This window comes from Anolis sagrei, chromosome 6, assembly GCF_037176765.1.
Source record: "Anolis sagrei isolate rAnoSag1 chromosome 6, rAnoSag1.mat, whole genome shotgun sequence".
Taxonomy (NCBI): Eukaryota; Metazoa; Chordata; class Lepidosauria; order Squamata; family Dactyloidae; genus Anolis; species Anolis sagrei.
Window position 1 is genome coordinate 132,656,208 of NC_090026.1, and position 14,342 is coordinate 132,670,549.

Below are 14,342 nucleotides of genomic sequence, written 5' to 3' on the forward strand. Positions count from 1 at the left end.
TTCAAAGTCAATCCAGTCACTTCAAGGATGCCATCCATCCATCTTGCCCTTGGTCGGCCCCTCTTCCTTTTCCCTTCCATTTCCCCCAGCATCATTGTCTTTTTTAACCTTTCCTTTCTTCTTGGCCTCTACTCTCCTTCCCTCCAATGAGCAGTCAGGTTTTCTTTCCTGGAGGATGGACTGGTTGGATCTTCTCGCGGTTCAAGGAACTCGCAGAACTTTCCTCCAACACCACAGTTCAAAAACGTCTCTCTTCCTTCACTCAGCCTTCCTTCTGGTCCAGCTCTCACATCCATAGGTGACTATAGGGAATACCATTGCTTTAACTATGCAGATCTTCATGCCAATGTGATGTCTGTACTCTTCACTATTTTATCGAGATTGGACATTCCTCTCATCCCAAGAAGCGTTTCCTGATTTCCTGGCTGCACTCTGCATCTGCACTCATCTTTGCACCTAGAAATACAAAGTCTGTCTCTGTTTTCTCCCTCTATTTCCCAGTTGTCACTCATTCTTGTTGCCATAATCTTGGTTTTTTGACGTTTAGCTGCAACCCGGCTTTTGCGCTTTCTTCTTTCACCTTGATTAGAAGGCTCCTCAGCTCCTCCTCGCTTTTGGCCATCAAAGTGGTGTCATCTGCATATCTGAGGTTGTGAATGTTTCTTCCAGCCATTTTCACCCCAGCCTTGCATTCCTCAAGCCCCGCACATCCTCGCATGATGTGTTCTGCATACAAGTTAAAGAGGTTGGGTGAGAGGATGCAGCCTTGCCGTACGCCTTTCCCAATCTTGAACCAGTCTGTTGTTCCGTGGTCAGTTCTGACTGTTGCTCCTTGGTCCTTGTACAGATTCCTCAGGAGAGAGGGAAGGGGGCTTGGGATGCCCATCTCTCCAAGAACTTGTCACAATTTATGATGATCCACACAGTCAAAGGCTTTAGAAATAGTCAATGAAGCAGAAATAGATGTTTTTCTGAAACTCCCTGCCTTTCTCCATTCTCCAGCATCCGGATATTGGCAATCTGGTCTCTCGTTCCTCTGCCTTTTCTAAACCCAGCTTGTACATCGGGCAACTCTCGCTCCATGTCTTGCTGGAGTCTTCCTTGCAGGATCTTGAGCATTAGGGAAGCAATAGTCTCTCAAAATTCTGCACTCGCCAAGCCCTGCCTAGCGTCCTGCGTTCAGATATAGACGGTTCAACTCCCACAATTCCCAACTGGAAGTTTACCTATGCCTGAGCTAGACTGAGAAGCCAATGGCCAGGAAAGGGGGCACTTGCAACCAGGTGGACAGCATTCTCTGCAGTGACTCTCAAAGGAGCCAGGAGTTTTGGGTGGGCAGCTAAGACTACCATATTGCTTGACCCTTGGCCCTGAAGACTGGGGTACTTGTTTGGGTGCCGAAGCTATTTTTAAAGAGGCATTTTTCTCATGTTTTAAATGTTTTAATTAATGTATGCAATGCTTGAAAAACTGTGCATCGCCGGAAGGGCCCTTTTGAGAAGCAATAAACAAATGTCATAATCCAATAAATAGCTATCAACACATGTTTCCTGGTTCCTTATCAGCATTTGCCTTTTAAATTCCTTCTCTCCACCGGCACTTCCAGTTTTCCTAGCAGGCCAACGGCCCCAGGGTTCCTCTTCTCATAACCAAGAAGTAACGTGGAGTCCCGCTTTCTTTCCCTCTCAGCTGAACACTAAATTCCACACAAGCCAGATTCCACTTGGGAAAAAGTCTTTCAAAGGAACACCCTCAAAACTCAACTATTTTTAAAAATATAATGAGTACAACATGTTTCTGGACCCAGACATTTTGTCAATGATTTGTGCTCAGTTGACCTCAAGCACTTTACTTTCTCCCAAGACGGTGAACTCTAAAAGAAGTCAGAGCCACCACAGAAAGCAATTGGGGGGGGGGGGGGTCCCAGCATTTACTTCACAGATCCTCTCAATGCAGCACCTCTAACATACCCAACATTGCAAGCCATGCTGCAAAACCCAAAATCCAAGAGCCACAAGAAGCCATTTTTAGTAGCAGGCTCACAGGAGGGTGTCCCCAGAGGCTGCAAAACCCTCTCCTGATCTCTGCCATCCATCTGGTTTCCATTCCGCCCTGGATCCAACCCAGTCCTCGGGGGCAATGCTTTTCAATGCCATGGGGTTTCCCACGTCTCTTTCTCTTCAGCGTGACCAACTGGCCAAGAGGAAGAGACCAGCTCTTTAGCTGGCTGTGTTGCAAGCGGCAGAGATCTGGAATTACTTCCCTGAACTGGCCCCAGTAATGGCCATAAGGGACCGAGGCCATTTGAAGCCGAAATCCTTAGCAAAATGCCCAGGAAGTAAGTCACAACAGACACAGAACTTCCTTCCAAGTAAATGTCAATCTAATTTTTGGCCAATGTGGATTTTGGATTTCCTACCTCTCTAAGGACTACTGTGCTGTCTCAGATTCTCCATTTTCAATTACAGTATGCCCTCGGTATCCACTGGCATTTGGTTCCAGAATCTCTGAAACCAAAATCCACTGATGCTGAAACTGATGCTGAAACTTCACTGTATCCAGTGTAGGGGCCCCCGTTGGCGCAGTGGGTTAAACCCTTGTGCCAGCAGGACTGAAGACCAACAGGTTGCAGGTTCAAATCCAGAGAGTGCAGATGAGTTCCCTCTGTCAGCTCCAGCTCCCCATGCAGGGACATGAGAGAACCCTCCCATAAGGATGGTAAAACATCAAAACATCCGGGCGTCCCCATGGCAACGTCCTTGCAGACGGCCAATTCTCTCACATCAGAAGTGACTACAAATAAAGGAACAGTATAACCAAGATAAAAAGCTGGGCTTTCAAATTAAGGAAGTATTCTGGGATAAATCCCTAAAAACGAAAACAAAGTGCATTACAAAATTATATGACAAATTATTAGAATGTTCAACGGAGACCGAATTAATAAAAGGCTGCATGGTGAAATGGGCAGAAAACTTTAAAAGACCTATAGCACTGTGTGACTGGGAGATAATGTGGAAGAAAAAAATTAAATACACCTATGCAACGGACTTAAAGGAGAATTGGATGAAAATGTTTCATAGGTGGTATATGACCCCAGTTAAATTAAATCATATGTATAAGGAGGTATCAAAATCGTGTTGGAAATGTAATGTGCATGAAGGCAGCTTTTTCCACTTATGGTGGAGTTGCGGAGAATCTCAAAAGTATTGGAAAGTTATCCATGAGGAAGTGCAGAAAATACTTAACAAAAAATTTCCAAGAAAAGCAGAATATTACTTATTGGGAATTACAGACGCTGATATAAAATTAGACTCAAATGAGGATACTCTGTTTACGTATATGACAACTGCCGCTAGAATGATCTTCGCGAAACTTTGGAAACTGAAAGAAATACCAGATAAACTCCTTTGGATAAATAAGGTGAATGAAATTAAGGATATGGACAAGTTAACGTTTTTATTGAAAAAGAATATAGGCAATCCAATTAAACAGACGAATTGGTCAACAATTGACGATTATATGGAAACTAATTATAAGGATTTATAACAGTACTGAGGACATAATCGAGATGTAAACTGGATTAAATTCAAGACATGGACTTAAGAGATGACTGAACGCGCAGTATCAGAAGGAAGTCCAATTTTTATTTTTACTTTTACTTTTTAATTTTTCTCTGTGTGTGATTTTTTGCTGTTATTTGATTTTTGGATCTTTGAATCTTTTTTTTTTTCCACACGGGGTTATGGGTACTATCTTCTTAACTTTCCTGCTTTTCTATCTTCTTGGATTATTCTCCCACTTTCGCTGTAATTATAAAACTCAATAAAAATTTATATATATATATAAAAAAGAAGTGACTTGCAGTTTCTCAAATCACTCCTGACACACACACACAAAACCTGTATCCAGCAGTGTAGTAAAGTGGTGTCATTTACAGCAAACAACCAATCAAGGTTGGCTTTGGGGAATTTTTGTAAATGGTGGAATACTTTCAAGCCATGGATATGGATATGGAGGCCTAGCTGTAGTACTTCTTAATGGCTAAACATTTTCAAGCCATAAATGACTGAATCCGTAGATGCAGAGTCCAAGGATATGGAGGGCTGCCTTTTTCACTGCAATGTTATGTCCCTTTATTTAGGAATAAGACTTACCGGACACAACCTGCCTGAGGAATAGGCCAAAGTCTTCATCTGTAAGGCCCAGACCTCCCTTATATCATCCCATCCTTGTCTTCTGTGGCAATCAAAGCAAATGCAATTAACAGAAACCATGCGGAGTGGCACCAAGCGATGCCTATTGTATTGCTGCCACCACCGCCACCACCACCATCATTATATCCTCCTTTTATTTCAACTGACATGAGAGAAGCCTCCCAGAAGGATGATAAAAACATCAAATCATCCGGGCGTCCCCTGGGCAACGTCCTTGCAGACGGCCAATTATCTCACACCAGAAGCGACTTGCAGTTTCTCAAGTCACTCCTGACACGACAAAAAAAAAATTCAACTGAGATGCAAGGTAGAGTCGAACATTAAAAAATATTACCATTTAAAATCTGTAACATAAATAGTAAACATATGTGAAAACCACACCTCACGCATGGCTCTTCCACACCCACATCTCTGGCATTCTCCATCAAAACCAAAACAGGAAGGTGAAAACAATCATTTCCAAGTCACACACTTCTACCCAGCAACACATAAAATGGCCTAAAAGCCTCTCTTCTCCAAGATAAACATCTCCAGCTCCCAAAGCTGCTCCTCAAAGGAATGCATCGTTTCCAGAGTTTTGACTATTTTGGGGGCCCTTCCCTGAACGCCTTCTTTCTTGTCCATCTCCTTCTTGAATTGTTCTGCCCAGAACTGGACGCAGGGCTATTATTCCAAGTAACAAAACGCAAGTTGTAAACTGTTATCAACACAGCGCTATGTTAACATTATCTGAGTAAATTGGTTTAAGCTGCACATAAATATAACGAAGAAAATGCATAGGATATAAGTCTAAATGCTACTCAGTAATTTCCCTCTAGAGTTTAAAAGCAAAAGAGAATGGCCCTATGACTTCACTTGATTTGGACACTAGACTTCTATTGATGCCGCTGAGAATTGCACTGGGGTTTTTAGCGGCCGCATCACACTGTTTTCTCATCCTCAGCTTGTGGTCCTCTAAGATGCCTAGATCCCTTTCTCACAGACTGTTTCCAAGCATAATGTCACCCCTCCAGAATCACCATATTTAGTTGTTTTTTTTCTGCCAAAGTGCAGCATCCTACATTTCTCCCTGTTGAAATTCATTGAAATTCATTCACTTTGTAAGTTTTGGTCCTGCTTTCAAATCTGCTAAGGCCATTAAAGTATTGGATGTTTTCATTCTGGTGGTTCAGAACATCCACCTCCTTGTGGGTTCTTCTTGGGCGAGAAGCCAGTGTCCTGTTCTACCAGAGAGACATTTTACTCAGGAGGAAATGCAGGAGGCCTGTCATTCCTTAATGGGTTGTTGTTGTTGTTATTTTCTGCATACTTTCCATTTTTACACTTAAGCTTCCATCTTGTCTTTACTAATAATATAATATAGTATAATATGCTGATGACAACGTTGTCTGTGCGCATTCAGAAGAGCTACAAGCCACTCTAAACACCTTTGCAGAAGCATATGAGAACCTCGGCGTGTCACTGAACATCGAGAAAACCAAGGTGCTGTTTCAGCAGTCACCAGCCAACCCCTCTCCAATGCCAGCGATACAGCTTAATGGGGTAACATTAGAAAATGTTGATCATTTCCACTACCTTGGCAGCCACCTCCCCACCAAAGTCAACCGACACCGAAATACAACACCGCCTGAGCTCTGCGAGTGCAGCATTTTTCCAAATGAAGCAGAGAGTGTTTGAGGACTGGGACATCTTTAGGGATACCAAGGTGCTTGTCTATAAAGCTATTGTCCTCCCAACCCTGCTATATGCCTGCAAAACGTGGACTGTCTACAGACGTCACATGAAACTCCTGGAACGATTCAATCAGCGCTGCCTCCGGAAAATCCTGCAAATCTCTTGGGAAGACAGGCGGGCAAACGTCAGCATGCTGGAAGAAGCAAAGACCCCCAGCACTGAAGAACAAACGTCAGCGTTTGCTGGAAGAAGCAAAGACCTCTGCCATCAACTCCGCTGGACCGGCCACGTTGTCCAGATGTCCAACCACCATCTCCCAAAGCAGTTGCTCTATTCCGAACTCAAGAACAGAAAACGGAATGTTGGTGGACAGGAAAAGAGATTTAAAGATGGGCTCAAAGCCAACCTTTAAAACTCTGGCATAGACACTGAGAACTGGGAAGTCCTGGCCCATAAGTGCTCCAGCTGGAGGTCAGCTGTGACCAGCAGTGCTGCAGAATTTGAAGAGGCACGAATGGAGGGTGAAAGAGAGAAACGTGCCAAGAGGAAGGTGCGTCAAGCCAACCCCAACCAAGACCGCCTCCCACCTGGAAACCAATGTCCTCACTGCAGGAGAAGATGCAGGTCAAGAATAGGGCTCCACAGCCACCTATGAACCCACCCCCAGGACACCGAACTTGGAGGACCATCATCCTCGGACTACGAGGGATCGCCTAAGTAAGTAAGTAAGTAAGTAAGTAAGTAATACAATATTATAATTATATATTTACATTACATGTAATATTACTAATAATATTACAATATAATGGTATAGTGCAATATAGTAATATATAATACTGATATTGTGCTATGCTAATAATATAATATATCGTATGAAAATATATCTTGTAAGCCGCTCTGAGTCCCCTTCGGGGTGAGAAGTTGGCATATAAAAGTCATAAATAAATAATCAAGTTTTTTAATTCCAACATTCACACTGGCTTCAAACAGGCAAGGGTTCTTCTTCCCTCCCTGGACATCATTCCACTGAGGGTGCCTCCAGGCAATAAAGGCCAGGCCACCCCTATGCAGATACCCTTATGATTAACTTTGCAAACTTCATATCTGCTGAATGCTACTGAAGCTTGCTAACGACAACATTCACATTGGCCTCAAACAGACAAGGGTCCTTCCTCCTACCCTGGACATCCCAAGCAGAGGATATTCCCAGGGAGCAACAGCCAGGCTTTGCAAGTGCAAGGCTGCTCAATGCTGCTCAAGCTGGCTAACTGCAACATTCACACTGATTTCAAGCAGGCAAGGGTTCTTCCTCCCACCCTGAACATCATTCCACTGTGGGTGCCTCCAGGCAATGTCTATGCAGATACCCTCATGATTGACTTTGCAAACTGCAAGGCTTCTCAATGCTGTTAAAGCTGGCTAACTGCAACATTCACACTTGCTTCAAACAGGCAAGGGTCCTTCTTCCCACCCTGGACATCCCAAGCAGAGGATACCCTCAGGGAGGGAGCAACAGCCAGGCTTTGCAACTGCAAGGCTACTCAATGCTGTTCAAGCTGGCTAACTGCGACATTCACACTTGCTCCAAACAGATATGGGTTGTTCCTCCCACCCTGTACACCATTCCACAGGTATATATATATAAATTTGTTAGGGGCATCCAACGAGGAAACAAAACTCAAAAAACCCCCAACGAAACTTAACCAAAATTCCCATGCCCATAACACAACCCACAAGGTACAAACATATCTACGCAAAATGAAAAACAACACAACAACACACTCACAAAACGGCAAAACAACAAAACTCAAAAATCCCCCAACGAAACTTAACCAAAATTCCCATGCCCATAACACAACCCACAAGGTACAAACATATCTACTAAAAATGAAAAACAACACAACAACACACTCACAAAACGGCAAAACAACAAAACTCAAAAATCCCCCAACGAAACTTAACCAAAATTCCCATGCTCATAACACAACCCACAAGGTACAAACATATCTACTCAAAATGAAAAACAACACAACAATACACTCACAAAACGGCAAAACAACAAAACTCAAAAATCCCCCAACGAAACTTAACCAAAATTCCCATGCCCATAACACAACCCACAAGGTACAAACATATCTACTCAAAATGAAAAACAACACAACAACACACTCACAAAACGGCAAAAGGATAAAACTCTAAAAAAAAACCAACAAAACTTAACCAAAATTCCCATGCTCATAACACAACCCACAAGGTACAAACGTATTACTCAAAATGAAAAACAACACAACAACACACTCAAAACGGCAAAAAAACAAAACTCGAAAAAACCCCAACGAAACTTAACCAAAATTCCCATGCCCATAACACAACCCACAAGGTACAAACGTATCTACTCAAAATGAAAAACAACACAACAACACACTCATAAAACGGCAAAACAACTGAGCATGCGCATTGGCGCCCAGCCGCAAGTTCCCTGGCGCGCGCACATGCCCTTCCGGCCAACGTTCCCTCTGCGGAAACCATGCCCACTCCAAGCCCCACTGCGCCGCTTCCCGCACACACACACACCCCTGCCGCACACACACACACAACCCCACACTCCATCACTCCCCCCGCCGCCGCACACACACACGCAACCCCACTCCCCCCGCCGCCGCACACACACACGCAACCCCACACTCCATCACTTCCCCCGCTGCCGCACGCACACACACAACCACACGCTCCATCACTCCCCCCGCCACCGCACGCACACACGCAACCCCACCCCCCGCCGCCGCACACACAACCCCACGCTCCATCACTCCCCCCCGCCGCCGCACACACACACGCAACCCCACGCTCCATCACTCCCCCGCCGCTGCACACACACACACACAACCCCACGCTCCATCACTCCCCCACCCCAATCTTACCTCCTTTTACTTCACGCCCCCTCCAAATCCCACCCCGCCCCTTCCCGCCCTGTCAAAATCTAGGAAAGACAGGAAGGAAGGAAAGAAGGGGGAAGAAAAAGGGGGAAGAGAAAGGGAGGTAAAGAAAAAGGGGGAAGGAAGGAAAGTTAGAGAAAGAAGGAAGAAGAAAAGGAAAGAAAAGGAAAGATGGAAGGAAAGAAAAGAGAGACAGCAGAAAAGAAAGAAAAAGGGGGAAGGAAGGAAAGAGATAGAGAAAGAAGAGGAGAAGGAAAGATGGGAGGGAAGGAAGGAAGGAAGGAGGGAAAGAAGGAGAGAAAGAGGGAAGATTGGCCACAGCAACACGTGGCGGGTAAAGGTTGTTATTTCTATTATTATTATTATTATGCTATTCTTCCTCTGAGATCCTTTTAGGGGGAATGGGAGAGGTGTCAGGTCCCGGAGGCAATGCATTGCATTATTGTTATTGTTATGATGGTGGTGAAATAAAAGGAAATAAAAAGTGAAAGAAGGAAGCAAACAGGAAGGGAAGAAAGGCAAAGGAAGAAAGGGGGAGGGAATGAAGGAAAGAGAGAAGGATGAAACCAAGTAGTGAAAGAAGGAAAGAAAGAAAGAGGTAGAGAAGGAAGAAAGGAGAGAAAGGGGGAGGAAAAGGGGGAAGGAATAGGTAGGGACCTCTCTTTCATAATAGTCCAGATATCTACCTCAACTTTGATAAGTTTTACTATAGGCCACAGCAACGCGTGGCAGGGCACAGCTAGTATGTGTGTGTGTGTGTGTGTGTGTATATATATATATATATATATATGTGTGTGTGTGTGTGTGTGTGTGTGTGTATATATGTATATATATGTATGTATGTGTATATATCTTCTATATAAATAAAAATGTAATGTTCGTTTGTGGGATTAACATAACTCAAAAACCAGCTGAGGGAAGCTGATGAGGAAACACAACATACAAACTATCTACAGACCCACCAGGAAAATCCAACAAATGCTACGTTCCGCAAAGGACAAGAGGGATCCTCTTGCTTCTGCAGGAGTCTACCGTGTACCATGCAGCTGTGGACAAGTCTACATAGGGACCACCAAACGCAGCAGCAGCATTGCCCAAACGCGCATCAAGGACCCTGAAAGGCAGTGCAGACTCCTTCAACCAGAGAAGTCAGCCACAGCAGAGCACCTGAGGAACCAACCTGGACACAGCGTATTATCAGGGAATACAGAAATGCTGGACCACTCTCACAACCACCATGTCAGACTACACAGAGAAGCCATTGAAATCCATAAGAAGCATGTGGACAATTTCAACAGAATGGAAGAAACCATGAAAATGAACACAATCTGGCTACCAGTATTTAAAAAAACCCTAAAATTAAAACAGCAAAACAACAGAAGAAACAAACAGGGACATCTAATCACCTCTCAACAAAAGATTGCTCCAGGCACAGTCAGGCCATCAAATGCTAATCAAGGTGGTCAGTTGAAACATTCCTACCTAGCTCCAGCAGACAAGAGTCCTGGTCATTCCACAGATATATAAACCCCTTTCCCTAGTTCCAACAGACCTCACTACCTCTGAGGATGCTTGCCATAGATGCAGGCAAAACGCCAGGAGAGAATGCCTCTAGAACATGGCCATATAGCCCAGAAAAACCTACAACAACCCAGACAACCAGTAACCTGAGATAGCAATGTAGTTCTGGGAAGGGGAGAGGGGCTAATACAATCAGTTGTGAGGAAGGGTTCGTGGTTAAAGTGAAAGTGCCAGATGTATCTCTAAGCAGGGGTCCGTAGTAAAGTGGAGGGACTGGGAGTCAAACATTTTCACGTCAGGAGATAATGCCTCTAGAACATGACCATATAGCCTGAAAAACCTACAACAACCCAGTGATTCCGGCCATGAAAGCCTTCGACAATACACTGGTTGTCTGTTTGATGGTTGTTTTATATTGTGCTATGCCACTGTTGTTTTATTTCTCTTCTTGCTGTTTTTATGCATTTTAAATGTGGTATTTTAACTATTTTGATCAGGCTTGTCTCCATGTCAGCTGCCCCAAGTCCCTTCGGGGAGATGGAGGCAGGGTATAAAAATAAAGTTATTAACCCATATATAAACCCATTTTTCCTAATTACAGCAGACCTCACAACCTCTGAGGATGCTTGCCATAGATGGAGGCGAAACGTCAGGAGAAAATGCCTCTAGAACATGGCCATATAGCCCGAAAAAACCTACAACAACCCAGTGATTCTGGCCATGAAAGCCTTCGACAATATACTGGTTGTCTGTTTGATGGTTGTTTTATATTGTGCTATGCCGTTGTTGTTTTATTTCTCTTCTTGCTGTTTTTATGCATTTCAAATGTGTTATTTTGATCAGGCTTATCCCCATGTCAGCCGCCCCAAGTCCCTTCGGGGAGATGGAGGTGTGGTATACAAAAAAAGGTTATTAACCCATATATAAACCCATTTTCCTACTTCCAATAGACCTCACTACCTCTGAGGATGCTTGCCACAGATGCAGGTGAAATGTCAGGAGAAAAATTGCCTCCAGAACATGGCCATATAGCCCAAAAAAACCTACAACAACCCAATAACGTTATTGTTATTATTTATTTATTTACTTACTTACTTTGCTTGTATACTGCAGTTTCTCAGCCCGTAGGCGACTCAACGCGGTTCACAACAAGAGCAAAAAGTCAATCATAACAACATACAATTTAAAAACCATTAACAGCATAGTATACAAAGTAATGACACATCAATAACAACACATTAACGTCTCGTAACTAGAGTCGTGATCCAATTCGTCAACCATAATTCCGTTCCTATATTCATCGTATTCATTGCACTGTTTAGAATCATAGAATCATAGAATCAAAGAGTTGGAAGAGACCTCCTGGGCCATCATCCAGTCCAACCCCATTCTGCCAAGAAGCAGGAATATTGCATTCAAATCACCCCTGACAGATGGCCATCCAGCCTCTGCTTAAAAGCTTCCAAAGAAGGAGCCTCCACCACACTCCGGGGCAGAGAGTTCCACTGCTGAACGGCTCTCACAGTCAGGAAGTTCTTCCTCATGTTCAGATGGAATCTCCTCTCTTGTAGTTTGAAGCCATTGCTCCATTGCGTCCTAGTCTCCAAGGAAGCAGAAAACGAGCTTGCTCCCTCCTCCTCCCTGTGGCTTCCTCTCACATATTTATACATGGCTATCATATCCCCTCTCAGCCTTCTCCTCTCAGTTTATCCGAATGCCTGTTCAAACAGCCAGGTTTTTAGTTTTCTTCGAAACACTATTAACGTAGGAGCTGATCTAATGTCCATGGGAAGGGCGTTCCACAGCCGAGGGGCCACCACAGAGAAGGCTTTATTGTTATATTGTTAATTGTTATATTATTTGAAACACAACAAGATGAGTCCACAGCAAATGAGAGTATAAAATAAAATAAAAATGACATTACAATACTTGTGCAAAACCACATATAGACATGCCAAGCACACATACACAGACAGGGCCACAGCAACGTGTGGCAGGGGACGGCTAGTATATATATATACACACACAAACACACTATTTACTTCAGTGCCACCAACCAGAACCTCTGAAAATGTCCTTAGCCACAGATGGAGGCGAAACGTGAGGGGAGAATGCCCCCCACGGCCCCCTCATAGACTGAGGCCCTCCCTCCCGGTGTCCCCCGTCTCCTGGGCCGTCCCGTAGTCTCACCCAAGAATTGAACTGGGCCAAACTTCCCACACAAAACCTCAATGACCAACAGAAAATACTGTGTTTTCTGGTGGTCTTTGGTGACCCCTCTGACACCCCCTCGTGACCCCTCCAGGGGTCCCGACCCCCAGGTTGAGAAACACTGATCTATATAAATAGAAATGTCATGTTCGTTTGTGGGATTAACAGAACTCAAAAACCACTGGGCGAATTGACACCAAATTTGGACACAAGACCCCTCTCAGGCCTACGAGTGACCATCACTCATAAACACACTGAAAAACACAGCAGAAGAGACTTAAAGAGTATAAACTAAAATAAAAAATATATTACAATACTTGTGTAAAACCACATATAGACATGCCAAACACACATACACAGACAGGGCCACAGCAACGTGTGGCAGGGGACGGCACACACGCACACACTATTTACTTCAGTGCCACCAACCAGAACCTCTGAAAAGGGCCTTAGCCACAGATGGAGGCGAAACGTCAGGAGAGGATGCCCCCCAAGGCCCCCTCATAGACTGAGGCCTCCCTCCCGGTGTCCCCCGTCTCCTGGGCTCGGCTGTCTCACCAGGCCGCGCGGAGAGGCCGTGTCCCGTGGGTAGGCCGCGTCGCCATAGCAACCCCCGGGACGGTCCCGCGCCAGGCCAGGCCAGGCCGCGTCACCGCCGCATCCTCCTCCTCCTCCTCCTCTCGTCACCGCCAGGGCCCCGTGACCTCACGCGGTGACGTCACCACGCGGACGGAAGGAAGGAGGCCTCTACATCTCTTCCTGCCTTCCCTCCTTCCTTCCTTTCCTTGTCTTCCTCCGTAATCACAGCTAGAGCAGGACAAGGACCCGGATGGAGGAACCGGAAACGGAAGAGACGGCTTTCCGCCTCCGCTCGCCTCCGATTGGCCGCCTGGGGAAGGTTGAGGGAATCATGGGAAATTGAGTTTTCCCCTGCACTCCTCCCAGGCGCCATTTTGTCGCTGGGAAAGAGCTCTCGCGAGGGAGGGAGGCGCCAAATCCCGCGCCGTAGAGTGGCTCTCGCGATAAATGCGGGCTAGGCCTCATTCTCAGAAGGCAGCCAGGCAGAAGAAACATTGGGCCTGTTCATGTAATAACCTAAACTCCGTTGGTTTGGACTCCAACTCCCACCATTCCTAATTTATTTATTTATTTATTTGCTTTATTTGTATACCGCTCTTCTCAGCCCTCAGGCGACTCAGAGCGGTTAACAACCAGTTTCAACAACACAACACAAAATGATTAATCAATTAAAACAGTAATATCCATTAGTTAACATCAGATTGGGAAAGGCGTCCGGCAAGGCTGCATCCTCTCACCCAACCTTTTAAAATTGTACGCAGAACACATCATGCGAGGATGTGCGGGGCTTGAGGAATGCAAAGCTGGGGTGAAAATGGCTGGAAGAAACATGAACAACCTCAGATATGCAGATGACACCACTCTGATGGCTGAAAGTGAGGAGGAGCTGAGGAGCCTTCTCATCAAGGTGAAAGAAGAAAGCGCAAAAGCCAGGTTGCAGCTAAAGGTCAAAAAAACCAAGATAATGGCAACAAGAATGATTGACAACTGGGAAATAGAGGGAGAAATCGTGGAGGCCGTGACAGACTTTGTATTTCTAGGCGCAAAGATGAGTGCAGACGCAGACTGTGGCCAGGAAATCAGGAGACGCTTCCTTCTTGGGAGGAGAGCAATGTCCAGTCTCGATAAAATAGTCAAGAGTGGAGACATCAGACTGGCAACAAAGATCCGCCTAGTCAAAGCCATGGTATTCCCTGTAGTCACATCT

General features: G+C 45.0%; 1 protein-coding gene across 4 annotated transcripts in view; it reads right to left on the minus strand.

Moving 5' to 3' along the window:
- Nucleotides 1-13,305, minus strand: part of LOC132779088 (uncharacterized) — a 32,457-nt gene extending 19,152 nt beyond the window's left edge. For all 4 annotated transcript variants that reach the window (XR_010910213.1, XR_010910212.1, XR_010910211.1 and 1 more), the window contains exon 1: nucleotides 13,115-13,305. The gene's annotated coding sequence lies outside the window, so the exon portion shown is untranslated. The remainder of the gene's footprint in view (nucleotides 1-13,114) is intronic.
- Between the last annotated feature and the right edge of the window lie 1,037 nt (nucleotides 13,306-14,342).